The sequence below is a fragment of the Humulus lupulus genome, chromosome 3 (genome assembly GCF_963169125.1).
Source record: "Humulus lupulus chromosome 3, drHumLupu1.1, whole genome shotgun sequence".
NCBI lineage: Eukaryota > Viridiplantae > Streptophyta > Magnoliopsida > Rosales > Cannabaceae > Humulus > Humulus lupulus.
In genome coordinates, this window is record NC_084795.1 from 192253145 (window position 1) to 192269052 (window position 15908).

Below are 15908 nucleotides of genomic sequence, written 5' to 3' on the forward strand. Positions count from 1 at the left end.
TCCATACCTAGAGCCCCCTCTCATTCGTAAAGTTATAATCTTAGACTCCCCCGTAGAAGCTCCGCGGCCGGAGGTCATGGGAATAGATTCCTCCTCTAGCTCGGAGGGTAGGACCTTTTCAATACATTCTTTAGATTTTTTTGCGATCAAGTATTTTTACATGCATACTAACACTTCCTTGTCTTTGTTTCAGGCGAGGAGATGTCACAGCCCAGGGACAACGTCCTGCGATCCATTTTCCAGGAGGGAATCCTCCCTCCGGGTCGTCTGGACCATTGGTAAAGAGGCCCCGACTGACCAAGAAAACTCCCCCTCCCGGGACCACCTCCAAGTCTCCCGCCAAGGGGAAGGGCCATGCTCCTCCCTCCGCAGAGAAGATGCCCCCACCTCCCCCGTGACCTCTGGTCTCTAACCAAGAACTGGAGGTACCAACTGGGACCTTGCCATCTCTGACTCCCACTGTGTGCATCGCAGTCAACACTCAGGCCCTGAAGAAAATCCCCGAGGCCTTTCAAGGGACGGTTTACGAAACCACGACCTATATGGTGGATCATTGCTACAATGCCACCCCAAGGGACTTGCGGGAGATTGAGACGAGGAGCCCCGAGAACGTTATGGAGTCTTTCCTGGGGATGACCCTCACGGTAAGTTTGCTTAATCAATGGTTCTCTTTGCTTTTTCTAAAGCACATGCCTTATCATATTTTGACCTTGTAGGCGGCTTTGGTTGTACACCGAAGCATAGCTCAGTCCAGGGCTAGGTTTGACGAGGTCAGGCGCGAGTTCCAGACTGCTCAGGCCGCTCTCGCATCTGCTCAACAATAAGAGCGAGATGCCAAGGTTGCCCTGACGGCTGCCAGGAAAAGCGAGAAGGTCACGCAGGCCACCTTGGTCGCGGTGCAGGCTGATTTGGAGGCAAACTGGGCTATGCTACTAGAGACCGAGGCTACACAGGTCGCCTTGGATGCTGCGAAGGTCGAGCTTGAGGAGGCCAAGACCGCCCTTGTGGCAGAGAGGGCATCTTCCAGCTCCTCCATGGAGGCCATGCTTTATCTTTGCTGGGCCTTCAACCAGGATGGTTATTTTTCCTTCCTAGCACTGGAGGTGTGGGGGCCCTTCCTCGAGAAGTTTAAGGCTCGACTTCAACAGGAGGCGCCCTCTGAGACTGGGGAGACTTCCGCTGCAGCCGAGCAGGATGCCGAAGGGGTGACATCGTCGGAGCGGCCTGAAAGAGCCTAGGACTTTTGATCCTTCTCTTTTTTATTTTTTATTTGTAATCTTCTACCATGAGGTTTTTTCTCCTCGAGACAATTGGTTTCACCAGATTTCACTTTAATCTATTTTTTACCTTTATTGTTACTCATTTTCAACGCATTTGGTAAGAACTTAGTTACTGTTAGTGTTTTTATTGATATCTCGTGCTTTTTTAGAAAAATATCGGTCAATCAATTTAAACTAACTTCTAAGTTCTAGGGCCCGGTCGTATCCAAGACATTAACTTTAAAAAACTTAGTTCGCGTTAATTCTTTTTTGATATCTCATGCTTTTCAAGAAAAACATCGATTAATCAATTTGAATCAACTTCTAAGTTTTAGGACCCGGTTGTATCCAGGACATTAACTTTAAAAACTTAGTTCGCGTTAATTCTTTATTGATATCTCGTGATTTTTAAGAAAAACACCGATTAATCAATTTGAATGAATTTCTAAGTTTTAGGACCTGGTTGTATCCAGGACATTAACTTTAAAAACTTAGTTCGCGTTAATTCTTCATTGATATCTCGTGCTTTTTAAGAAAAACATCGATTAATCAATTTGAATCAACTTCTAAGTTTTAGGACCTGGTTGTATTCAGGACATTAACTTTAAAAACTTAGTTTGCGTTAATTATTTATTGATATCTCGTGCTTTTTAAGAAAAACATCGATTAATCAATTTGAATCAACTTCTACGTTTTAAGACCTGGTTGTATCCAGGACATTAACTTTAAAAACTTAGTTCGCGTTAATTCTTTATTGATATCTAATGCTTTTTAAGAAAAACATCGATTAATCAATTTGAATGAACTTCTAAGTTTTAGGACCTGGTTGTATCCAGGACATTAACTTTAAAAACTTAGTTCGCGTTAATTCTTTATAGATATCTCGTGCTTTTTAAGAAAAACATCGATTAATCAATTTGAATGAACTTCTAAGTTTAGGACATGGTTATATCCAGGATATATGCCCCCTAAGTAATCAGGGAAGGACCTTCCGTGGTTACTTGAAACGTGCCCCCTTTTTTTTCTTTAACATTACATCCACAAACATATATGACAACGCCAAAAGACTCTCTCTCATTATTTAATAAACAAAGGTAGCTTTTCTAATTAAGCCTTACAAAAGTATTACTGATAATATTTCTTCAGGTGTATTGCATTCCAAGTCCGTGGGACCGCTTCTCCATTAAGCCGAGCTAGCTTAAAGGTTCCTTCTTTCACAACCTCTGTTATTTGATAGGGCCCTTCCCAGTTTGGTCCCAACACTCCGTCCTTGGGATCCTTACCGGCTAAGAAGACTCTTCTGAGTACCAGGTCGCCTACGCTAAAGATGCACTTCTTGACCTTTGAGTTGAAATAATGAGCGATCTTCTGTTGATAATGTGCGAGCTACAGCTGTGAAGCTTCTCATTTTTCGTCAATTAGGTTGAGGGACGCACAGAGCAATTGGTCATTCTGGTCTTGGTCAAATGTCTGGACTCTGTGCGAGGCTACCTTTACTTCAACATGAAGGACGACCTCATCCCGAAAGCCAGGGAGAAAGGAGTGTGACCCGTCAAAGTTTGGTGCGAGGTTCGGTATGCCCAAACTCCCTTGGCCTCATCCAGCCTCTTCTTAAGGCTTGCTTTTAGCATCTTGGTTACAGCCTCGACCTGCCCATTGGCCTGGGGATAAGCCATGGAGGAGAAGCTTTTAACAATGTCGTGCCTCTCATAGAATTCGGTGAAGAGATCGCTATCGAACTGTGTTCCATTGTCTGACACGATCTTCTTTGGCAGCCCGAATCGGCAGACAATATTCTTGACCACAAAGTCAAGGATCCTCTTTGAAGTGATCGTCTCCAGGGGCTCTGCTTCTGCCAACTTTGTGAAGTAGTCGATAGCCACCATTGCGTAGTGAACTCCTACTTTTCCAGTGGGGAGGGCACCAACTAGGTCAATCCCCCAGACCGCAAACGGCCATGGGGACGAGCTCATCTTCAGCTCGACTGGAGGAGCCCGGGCAATTGTGGCGAATCGCTGGCACTTTTTACATTTTTGGACGTAGGAAATCGAGTCCTTTGACAGAGTGGGCCAATAATACCCTTGCCTCAATATCTTCAAGGCCAGGTTTTGCCCCCCAGCGTGATCTCCCCCAGCGTGATCTTCTGCAAAATGGTCTTCTCCTCGCTTGGCAGAACACACCGTAGAAGGGGTAAAGAGAGGCTAAGCCGGTACAATATCCCGTCTATCACTATCTACCTCGGAGCTTGGTAAAGTACCCTCCTTGCGTCGTTTCGCTCCTCGATTAACTTCTCTGTTGTGAGATACTCGAGTATGGGAGTCATCCAGGTCGGTCTGGTGTCAATCATCTTGACCTCTGCCCCTATTTCCTCTATGCTTGGTCTTTCCAAGAACTCTACCGGCACCAGCCCCAAAGACTCTGCCTCCCCAGAGGTGGCGAGATTTTCCAGGGCGTCAGCATTGGCATTCTGCTCCCGAGGTCTCTGCTCGATTAAGCTGTGCTCAAATGCAGATAGCTCTTTCTTACCTTGAACAGGTAAGCAGCCATCTTGGTTCTTCGTGCTTGGTATTCTCCTAACACTTGGTTTACCACGAGCTGGGAATTGCTGTAACACTGGACGGAGCTGGTCCTAAGCTCCTGGGCAACCCTTAGCTCAGCCAATAAAGCTTCGTATTCGGCCTCGTTGTTGGACGCTTTGAATCTGAATCGTAACACCGAGTGGAATCGATGTCCCTTTGGGGATATCTATATGATTCTAGCCCCGGAGCCATTCTTGTTAGACGAGCCATCTACAAAGACTTCTCAGAATCCTGTGCATTCTGCCACAAAATCTGCTAGGGCTTGACTTTTTATAGCAGTTCGTGGCACGTACAGTATCTCAAGTTGGCTAAAAATGCATTCTCCTGCTTTTGGTTTGGACAATACGGGCGGCTCGGCTAAATGTGCTTTCAGGTCAAGGAAGGAACGTTCGCATTCCTCGGTCCACTCGAAATTTTTATTTCCCCAGAGTAGGTTGTAGAATGGCAAACACTTGTCGGTAGATTTAGAAATAAACCAATTAAGGGCTGCCACCCATCCTATCAGACTTTGAACGTCTTTTCTCGACCGGGTGAGGGCATCTCGAGTAGCGACCTGATCTTATCGGGGTTCGCCTCTATTCCTCTGGTATTGACAATGAAACCAAGGAATTTTCCTGACGCAACCCTGAAAGTACACTTTTGGGGGTTAGGCTCATGCCGTATTCACTCAGAATCTTAAAGCATTCCCGCAGATCAGAGACATGGTTGTCGACAGTTTTTAACTTGACCAACATGTCGTCAACATACACTTCCATATTGTTCCCGATCTGATTGGTAAACATCATATTTACCAACCTCTGGTACGTAGCTCCTGCGTTTTTCGGCCCGGAAGGCATGACCTTGTAACAATAAACGTTAGTTGGGGTCATGAAGCTAGTGTGTTCCTGGTCTACCGGATTCATGGCAATCTGGTTATAGCCCGAGTATGCATCCCTAAAAGACATGAGCTCATGCCCCGGCGTGGCATCTACCAATTGGTCAATCCTTTGCAAAGGGAAGCAATCTTTGGGCCAGGCTTTGTTTAGATCAGAAAAGTCGATGCAGGTCTGTCATTTCCGTTGGGCTTCGGGACCAACACAGGATTGGCGACCCAGATCGGGAACTTCGCCTCGCGAATAATGTCGCATTTTAAGAGCCGGGCTACTTCCTCCTTTAGGGCCTCAGCTCGGGTCGTTCCTAGGCGCCTTTGTTTCTGGGACTTTGCAGGCACATTTTTATCCAAGTAGAGGGTGTGCATGATGACCCTCGGGCTGATCCCTACCATGTCTCCATGAGACCAGGCGAACACGTCTAGATTTTCTTGTAGAAACCTAATCAGCTCCGCCTTCCTTTCGCTACATAGGTTTTTCTCAAGCTTTATCACCTTTGAGGGGTCTTATGGGTTGATATTCACCTCCTCGAGCTCTTCGATGGCCAGGAGCTCGGATCTATCCTCGCCAATTTTGGGGTCGATATCATTATTTAAGATGATACTCTCCCCTCTGGCATTCTGAGGTTTATCTATCTTAAGAATAGGTACAATGTCCTAAGATTCCTCACTCCCGCCCTAGATGGTCATCGTCTGCTGCCCGGGTCTTGACTTTCTCTTCATAGAAATTCAATAGCATTCCCTGGCAGTGAGCTGATCACCTCGGACCGTGCTTATCCCCATGGAAGAGGGGAATTTTAGTGCGAGGTGGAAGATGGAGGTTATGGCTTCAAATGCTATCAATGTAGGTCGGCCCAGAATAACATTGTATGTGGCGGGACAATCGATGACCACAAACTCAAGGAGTTTAGAGACAGTCCGGGGTCCCTCTCCCAAGGTAATCACCAGCTCGATTGTTCCTATTACTGCCGACCATTCTCCGGAAAATCCATATAGCCTCATGGAGGTGGTTTTCAACTCGGTGAAAAATAAACCCATCTATTCCAGCGTAGACCAGAACAACAGGTTCCGTGAACTCCCATTATCGACCAGTATCCTCCTAACTCCCCGGTTGGTGAGCTGGGCAGCTATGACTAGAGGGTCATTATGGGGGAACTGGACGTGACTAACATCTTCCTTGGTGAATATGATTGGTTGCCTCTCCAGTCGTTGCTATTTGGGTAGATGCTGCTCTGGGATGAACTCCACTCCATTATGAGCCTTCAATTCATTAACATATCTCTTCTGGGCACATCTGCTCGTGCCAGGCAGATGGGGGCCTCCGGAGATCGTGGATATCTCTCCTCCTGTCATACGAGGAGGGGTGTCCTGATTTATCTGGGGCCCGGGCTGACTTATCGGAGCTTCTGGAGCCGGTTGACCAGAGAGAACTCTATTCTGCGCATATTGAGCCAAGGGTCCGGCTCTGATGAGAGTCTCTATCTCATCCTTCAAATGCCTACAATCGCCAGTGTTGTGGCCAATGTCGTTGTGAAATCGACAAAACTTGGAGGGGTCCCGCTTGGCCTTCTAGTGCTTCAAAGGCTCCGGCTTCTTCTAGGGAAGGCGAGCAAAGTTTGCTAGGAAAATGTTCTCTCTAGTGTTTGTGAGCTCGGTGTAAGTTGCGTAGACTGGCTTAAATTTTTCCACGGGCTTGTTCTTTTTTGGACCGTGCTGACTGTCCTCGCTGCTCCCTTTTTCTTGCCCCAATTGGTTATTCTGTGTAATGGTTTGAGTCGTTTCCACGACATCCGTTCCCACTCCATCGAGCTGATCAGGGGCTTGGCTGGTTCACGCGACTGATGCTCGCGCCTCCTCCAGGTTTATCCATCTCTGGGCCTTGTTTAGGAAATCGTCCACGGTGCTGACACCTTTTCTCTGTATCTCTTTCCAGAGTCCGCCTCCAACGAGGATCCCAGTCCTCAAGGCCATAAGCTTGGAACTATCGTCCGCTTCCCTGGCTCGAGCCGTGACGTTTGCAAATCTGCTCAGGTAAGCTTTGAAAGGTTCCTTGGGCTGCTGCTTTACGTTTGCCAGGGTGTTGGCTTTGACGCGGGTAGCCTGAGAAGCTCGGAATGCCCTCTTGAAGTCAGCAGAAAAGGTTTTCCACGAGCTGATGGACTGCTTTTTATCCTGCTTGAACCATTGCCTGGCCGACCCAATCAAGGTGGAAGGAAATATCAAACACCTTAGCTCGGGACCGATGTTGTGGGCCATCATCAGGGGGTTGAACATACCCAAATGATCTGATGGGTCTCCGTCTCCATCAAACTTGGACAAGTGGGGCATACGGAAACCAGATGGATATGCCGTGGCTGCTATGCTAGGGGTGAAGAGCTCGAGTTCATCCCCCGAGTTGTACTCATCTTTTTCCTTTTCCGATAAGAGCTTCTTCATCAGCTCCTCCATCTGAGCTAGACGCTCTAGGGTTTGGTCCTTACTTCGTTGGTTATTCTGGGGCTGTTTAATAGCTCCCGTTCCATGTCCCTCCAAGCTTGAGCTATATTAGGTGGGACATTCCCACTGTCACGTACTTCCGATAGACCCTCCCCTTGGTGAGCACGACTATTATTTCTAGCTGGATCTCCTCTCTGAGAGTTGAGGCGATCTCAGAGGTCGGCCCTCGGGGTGGCCCGAGGGCTTTGACCCGAACTCAAATGATGGCGCATGTCTTCGCCGGACATGCCACTTCAATGTCTCCCGGTCCAATAACTCCCGTTTGAAAAACTCGGAGCCGGCCGCTAAGGGTGAGGATCCGGGATTTCCCCGTGCTCCCGGCTGCGACGGGAATGACCGGCGGAAGGAGGATTTCTCCTGTCGCTCCCATGAGCTAGAATGTCTCAGACTGGACGAGGAGGAGATGGGTATCTTATTGGTGACGGGGGATGACTAACTGGTGATGCGATCCTAGTCCCGTCTGGGTAGATCACGCTAGGTCGCAACCCCTCCACTCTACCATTCCTCGCGTCCCACGCTTGGCGGTCTGACCGTGGTGCAGGACGGCTGGCCGGGGCAGGCTGTCTTCGCGAGCCCTCCCCAGTTCTCCTCGGTGAGCTGCCTTGGGCCCTCCTGGGTGCGTTCGATGGTGGAATTGAACTAGGAGTTGAGGTCCGGACCGATCGGCTGAATTACTGATCGGCCCTAGGAAATTCCTCAAACACAGTTTCCTGGTGGTGGTGTGACGTGGGAGTAGAACTTGGAGTCGAGGTTCTAATCTACCGGCTGGGCCTGGACTAGTTATCCTGACGGGACTTATGAGTCCCACTATGCCTCTTTCCGACGTTAGCGTCAGTTGTAAGAAGGGATAACCGGGCCAAGACCTCTTCAATTTGCTTGTTTGCTTTTGACAGCTGACTTCACAACTGTACGTTTTCCATCGCTATCGCCGTGTAGAAATCCGGGTTCGGATTTGGAGGCCGGGGAGCTGAACTTCCGGTGTCGCCCTGGCCCATTGGCTGCTTTCCCGGTCGCTGGTAAACCTCGGGGTTTTCTTCATCGGATATGGCGGCATGGTGGGCCTCCTGCCCATCACGTTGATTCGCTTCATTACCATGCCTCGAATGAGTAACAACCATGGTCAGGTTTCTGCAATAGCACCAATCTAAATCCTCTCAATGAAAGCACCAAACTGTTGACGCGGTTCTTTGCCAACAGATAATTATACGAATAAACGGGATGGATTAGTGGTAAATAGTGAACTGTAATATGTAAATATTTATATTCCAAACTGGCAAAGTTAGTATGTTGGGAAGGTTATCACTCCTTTCCTTTTAGGTGGTTTGAAGGTTAAAATCCCTCTAGTCCACCAGTCTATATTATTGATATCTCTCGAGTATTCCTTACAGAGTATTTCTTTACAATCAAAATGCCAACCCCTTGCAACGCCCGGGGTCTCCATATTTATAGGGAGAGGATATCTGGGTGTTGGTAAAGGGGGTCATCCCATGACCTTCTTACCCATCATGTCATCTTTGTGACACTTATGATTAATTCCTAAAAACTGACAATGAGGTGTTGTCTAATCAATAGATAAGGGGGATAATGGGCCACATGGCCTATACTAGTCGTGGGGTGCCTGAACACGCACGTTTATGCTGCGTGTCCGAGAATTCAGGAATGGAGTAGACACGTGATGTCTGATATGTGCACGTTTACATTGCGTGGTTGACTTCACAAATGGCCAGGGATGCCAGATGTATGTCGCAGCTCGAGCTTGATGTAGCGCCAGCTCGTGCTATCCATACTACTGACTTGTTACCTTCGAGTATACTTGCTAGCTCTTTGATTAGCTCGGGCTAAAGAGGTGGAGACTCATAATAGCAGCTCCGGGTATACGGTTTCCACGGGGCGGATTAAATTATGCCCTTTTTTAGCTTGCTAATAACTCGTGGATATTTAGGGCGTACATAATCAAATGGTAAGAAATGACGCAAATGATTTATAGTGGTTCGATCCCAACAATGTGGTAACAACCTACGTCCACTTAGTGTTATTATTGATGTTGAATCCCAATGTCGTTATCAAAGAACTAGGGTTCTTGAGTTTCACAAGACTTAGGAGAATTACAACTTTTCGGTGGATAATCGCACTATGCTCTTTCTATGAATCTTCAAAAAGAAGGTTCAAAATTCCCTTCCTTGAGCCATCTCATGCATATTTATAGGCTGAAGGAGAGTTACATGGGCCGATGGGCCTTAATTCTCCTTAATATTAGAATATTAAGGCAATAAAAAAATATAATAAATGTAGTTATTACAAGATTACATATCTTTAAAGGAAATAAACTAAAGCATGCAACCAGGCTGGTCGCGTCTAATCGCGAGATTTGATGGAGCAACAAGGAGCTGGTTGATAGACGAACAACACCTCTTCACTTTGACACTGCCACGCGCCAACCACGTGTAATAAGTTCTTGCCATGTCATCAGGAGCCATTTTTGGGTAAACATTTGCCCCCCATGTTTATTTTACTGCGACTAGCATAAAGTAAACTTAGGAAACTGACCCTTCGCGTACCCCACCAAATCTGTCAGAGCCGCCCATGCCTTTTCGAAAAAGGCAACCAATCATGTCTTTTCAATTTCCAAAAAATTGTCTGATGGCTATTGCATTCCCCCATTCCTTGAAAAAAGCAATTCCATGATTACCTCTTTTACAGTGCTATGATCAATATAAATAATCCCTCAGGATCATTTTTCACTTTTTACTTTTCACTTTCTCTTCAAGAACACTGAAGAACATGGTGTAGAAAACTCATAAACCTCAGACGAACTCGACGATCCACGGAGTGTCTGCCCAGCAAACCGACTTAGTGTCTTAGAAACTTGCTTCAATCTTTATTCAAGTAAGTCTATCAACCTTTTCAGTCGTGGAAATGCCATACAAAATCTATTTTATATCTGTTTCATATCCTGGGTTCTTGAATGTTCTTGAGAGAAACTGTTTGTGGGTAAATGGGCATATTGATTTGCACTAAACTTGGTAGGAGAATAACATTTTTCTGGGATGACGAAGTAGTTGGGTAGTTAGGATTATAACTTTAGGGAGCGAAATCGAAGTAAAATTCGATTTCTTAGCTTGTAGAAAAAACTGGGTTTTTCCCGCCCTTTCAGAATCGAAAAGTCTGGTCGTATAAAAGCTTAGCTTTTATACACGAGCAACGTTATTCAACCTTTTAAATATCTTGATCCTTTTGGCCATTATATTCTCATCTCCTCTTTTCTATTCGCATATTTTCATGCAAGATCCGTGGGGAGGTGAGAGGCCAGTCGATGACGATTTGCTAGCCTAACTGCTCGAGGATGAAGAATAATCGTTGCTGCTAGTTCCAGAAATCCCTTTTTCTCGAATTCCCCCAAACAGACCTTTTTCTAGTCCAGCCATGTAATGATCTACTACCTTAGAGTCGTTACTTAGTGAGTTTAAAACAAAATCGTGCTTTTGACTGACTCTACGTGGTTTCTAAAACCAAAAGTGTGTATAAACCAGAGTTTAAGGCTGTACTCTTTGAAAATGTTTAGTTTCATTGAAAACATTAAGTATCAAACATCTGGGATCCCAAAATAAGGTTTACAAAATATTTACAACTCCAAAATAGATTTACACCAGGTTAACTATCAAAAGAATGAGTTAATACAGCCATATACAAAATGCCCCCAACCAAAGCAGTCGGGCAGGCTGAACAAGTACGCGCCACCCCCACGCTCTCCATACTCATGGCCGGTTGACTGACTCCTTGCTTTTACCTGCCACACAGAGCACCCGTGAGCCGAAGCCCAGCAGAAAACCCAAATAGTACTTAACATATGCAAATAATATAGCTAACATAATCCACTGATAAATAGGAAAACTATCAGACTAAACAAGCACGGCCATGCCGCCCCAGAGGCCTTACCAAAGCCTGGGGTCTCGGTCCTCACCGTAAGGATAACTCATGTATCCCTTGGGTCCCACCCTGGCTGTAGCATCCCATGTGCTGAGTATTATTTCCAGCCCCGATCCCGTACCCGGCCTTTGCCGCTCACGGCCTTAGCCGTTCATTTCATTATAATCGCACGCATAATACATTTCGAAATAATCATTCAAACATATAATAACTCACCCAAGGTCATATATTTACAAGTAAAACAATCTAGGGCCATGCCCTGCAATAACACTGTGGGCCCATGCCCTGATCCCGGGTGTTACGGTTTTCTTACCTTTCAATTCGATAGCTTTGATCACCTGACTCCTCGAGCACGATCCTACTCGAGCCCTAGCGCTCACCTACACAAAATCCATAAGTCAAAGTCATTACCAAACCTCAAGTCCAAAACCTAGCCTCGGGACCAATCCCGAGCCCCCGGGAAGTCCTAGATCCCCAAAACAAAGTGGAGGAATCGAGCCCCGAACCCTAGGTCAAAATCCCTCAACAAAAGCCCAAAAACCCCTTTCTGTGAACAGTGCAGCGCTACAGCGCTCTTAAGAGGGTGCTGTAGCGCTACAAGCAGAACCACCCCATCAGAAACAGGGGCTAGCGCTACAGCGCCCCCTGACTAGTGCTGTAGCGCTAGTTGCAGCCAGACCAAACCCAAAATCGCACCTTGTGATTTCTTTCTACCATTTCAACCCCAAACTTGTCCAAACCTTTTCCAAACCCAAAAACACACATATCCACACCTCACACTCATCCCAAGCATCCCAAGAACTCAATCCCAAGCTCAAGCAACCCAAAACTCAAAATCTAACACAATGAACCCAAAAACCAGAAATTCACTCAAACAACAAAGATAGGGTCTTAGAAATCATACCGTGGGTGGAATTTCAACCTTGAATTGAACCCTAGACCTCCTTAGCTTGCACCTTCACAACCTTGACCTGTTTTCCCCAAAAATCCCATCCATTTAGCTCAAAAACACAGTTCAAACCAGTCAAGCCCTAAAACAGAAATCCCCAAGAACTTACCTCAACTTTCTGATGTGATCTTGCTAACCCCTTGCCAATCCTCAAGTCTTGCTTAGGATCCTTGATGCTCAGCCTACCCTAGCTCTCCACTGAGCTTAACTCTAAGAAAAATGAAGGAAATTGGTTGGGAGAGCCACAAACCGTTCTTGGACAAAACCCTTCAGCTTTTCTCTCTTTTCCTTTCTATTCCTTCTTTCTTTCTTTTTCAGCTATAACTCTTTTCTACAAAATCCACTAAGTATAAAGCCCCCCTTTAACTCATCTCTTACAAGCCTAAAGACCAAAATGCCCTCCCTTAATAATTCTAAACCTTTATGTCCATAAAGGGGCATTTTAGTCATATTACCCAAATTCCCACTAATTCCTCAAGTGTTCCTAATAATTCCCGCTCGCTACCCAATACCTGATTAATCATCAATTAGACATTCCTCATCATCAAGATTAACCTCAATAAATTTCCCAAATTCTCATTTAAACTCCCCAGGCTTAACCCAAGCCGGGTACAGATTCCCGCTTTGAATTTTCCGCTAACCCGCTCATTCTAGGATCGTCTCGAGTCATAGATCACAGATATCAACACAGCCATGCCCAAAATGGCCAAATTACAAATATGCTCAATCAGGTCTACATGCATGCTAATTCACATAGTCATGCATCACAAATAATCAAATAGTCATATAACGTGCATTAAATCATAATCATGCATCAAACTCATTAAAGTCACACACAGAATCCCATTATGCCCTCCAGGCACACTACTCAAGGCCCTTAAGCCTTAATAGCGAATTTGGGTCGTTACAATCCACAATGGGTAGAGTAAAATCCGCTGCCCAGAAAAAGAAAACATCAAAACCTTCCAAAAATCAGCCTTCTTCTCGGGTCGAGATTCCTTCGACCAGTGGTAGAGCTGAAACCACTAATCCCGAAATCCAAATGCAGGCCCGTCTCCACAATTCCATTCGACCAGACGTCGAATGGTACCTTGCTCCCCCTAACACGAACACTGCTAGGAAGATAAGTAATTTCTTCCGAAAGTATGGACTTTCTGGGGTTACTTTATTTCTTCCTACCATCGACCAATGGACAAACTTGCTTGGCAGCGCCTGGTCGAGGTACCACATTGAGGCAGGAGCAATCCTGCCTCTTCATCCTTACTTCTAGGGAGTGGCCAATTATTTTGGGGTCGCTCCCTTCCAGATAACTCCAAATGGGTATAGAATGCTTTCCGCATTCTGTATCCTATACAGCCATAAAAATGGCCTATCCCTTCACCTCATGAGATCAACTACCTATTCGATCTCAAATCTAACCCCAACCAGGACAACACGGGGTTCTTTCATCTCTGCCACCAGGAAACGAACCGCACCTTCCTGAGTGAGACTACCTACAAGTCTAATGTAGGAAAGTACCACCAGGAGTACTTTTTAACCACCGACCTGGTTGCCAACAACTTAGTCTTCACCCAAGGAGGTAATCTCTTTGTTCTCATGGTCATTTATTTTCTTTTATTTTATCTTTGTTTTCCTTAGAAAATTAGCTCTCTTCAGGTCCATGGCTGCGACCAGCTCCTACTCCATAAATGGAGCTTCGAGCAGCGCTGCTGGCTAGCATGACTGACATGGAAAAAAACGTCAAACAGCTGGTCATTGAAGCCAACCTAAGACTGGTTGTGCTTTTGGCACCTCACCAGGATGTGAGGGAAACCACTGCGGGGAGTGCCACTAATGAAGGAGTTCCTGAGAAGCACCCAGATGTGTCACAACAACCAAGGAGAAGGACAACTGGAGTGACAATCAAGGAACCCTCCAGCACCCCACGAGCAAATGCTCCTCAGGGCGCTTTAGGGAAGGGCAAAAAGAAGGCTTCCAAACCCTCTGTACCCATTGTCGAATCTTCAAATGAGAATGGTACTGATCTCTCTCGTTTAGATAGTTTGCCTATTCCATGTCACTTATTTGACGGGGACGACAACTTTAAGTACACTCCCACATTAGACTCAGACTTCTTCATGTCAGAGAGTGAGTGTAACACTAGTAAAGTATATAATGTAGCGACCAATAATTGTAGCTTGGGTATTTTGCTTACAATTTCCTTTGTTTCCTTCTTTGTCAGAGCATACTCACTTATTTGTACTATCTAACTGTTCATGTACTTGCCTTCTTGCAGACATGCCATCTGAAGACATGTTCGATCTCTACAGTGCGCCTGATGGTCATATGAGCAAGAAGAAGGCGAGCAGCCAGCATCACAGGGAGTGCAGCAAAGAGCCTCCAGCCAAGAAAACTCGCACCGAGGACCCTCCAGCAGCTGGTCCTTCAAAAGATACAAAACCACCTCCATCTCCCCTCGAGCAGCCTTCTCCACATGCACTGGTTGGGTAGACCCCCACTCCACTGGCTCCTGTCGATCAGACATAGCCAGCTGCCCCTGCTCAAATAGGGGATGACTTATCGAACCACGCTTTAAGGTCGGCCAAGGACAAGATTACAAGGATCCTGAGGCACGAGCGCAGCCAAAAAGCCATGGCTGGGATAGAGTCGATGGATGTCGACTAGATCTTGAACCGCACACTAAACGAGCTTACCAGTGTAACTTGTTTCTTCCTGTTGACACAATCATTTTATCTATAATAGTCATTTTAACTTTTGTTCTGATCGCAGGCAATGCTGACTGTGACTACCATCCGGCTCCGCTCGGGGGTCATCACTAAGAAATCCAAGTCGTCCGAGCAATAGCACGCTAAGGATCTTAAGGCAATCAAAGAGAAATATGCCGAGAAGCTTGAGGTGGCTCAGAAAGAAAATGCGGCATTGCTCGTCGAGAAAAATCAAATGGTTGAGGAGATGAAGGAGAAACAACTGCTCTTGACAAACCTCTTGAGGGAAAGGCGAAGTACAAAGAGTCTCACCTTATCAATTTTTGCAAAGCCAAAAAGCTCAAGGAGAACCTAATCGAGAGCAGGCAAGAGGTTGATAAGATGGAGGTTCGCATCAAGGATCTCAAAAAAGCCAACGCCAACAATCAGGAGAGGTACAAGGGTGCTACATCCAAGTGCTTCTATGATTTCTTGAAACACAATCAAGGGGCCAATTTCAGCTATCTCTCTGAGCGCATGAGGCAAACAGAAATAGCATGGTGCGTTGCTCGCTTGGATGAAGAAGAGAGAGCGAAAACCCCAGCCTCGCCCGAGATCTCCTTGGTCACTGGCATTGAAGGCGTAGAGAACGAAGCCGAAGCTGCAGTTGATATGGAAAATCCACAAGACCCTCCTGCCTCATGATTATAATATTTTTGTATTTATATTTTTTTATCTGTACTTTAAGACAATTGTATTTATTGATGCATGGGCAGCTTTAACTTTTAATCAGAAAATTACTGTAACGACCAAAATTTGCTAATAATGCTTGGAGCCTTGATTAGTGTGCCTGGAGGGAAATAATTGTTATACTGCATTAATTTATGTGAATTTAATGAATATGTGGTTAGAATGCATGTTTAGGTGAAATAAATATGCATGTGGACCCCGTTTGTATGATAAGGGTAAATTGGTAATTTTAGCCCGTTGAGGGCATATATGTGATAATTGTATTATGTGATTTGTACCACGTGAGTGTGGTGTTATTATTGTGATGCACGTGCCGAGACGGTCCTAGAGAGCTAGTTAACTCAAAAGTCACAACGGGATTTTATACCCGGCTCGGGAGGAGCCTAGCGGTATTTT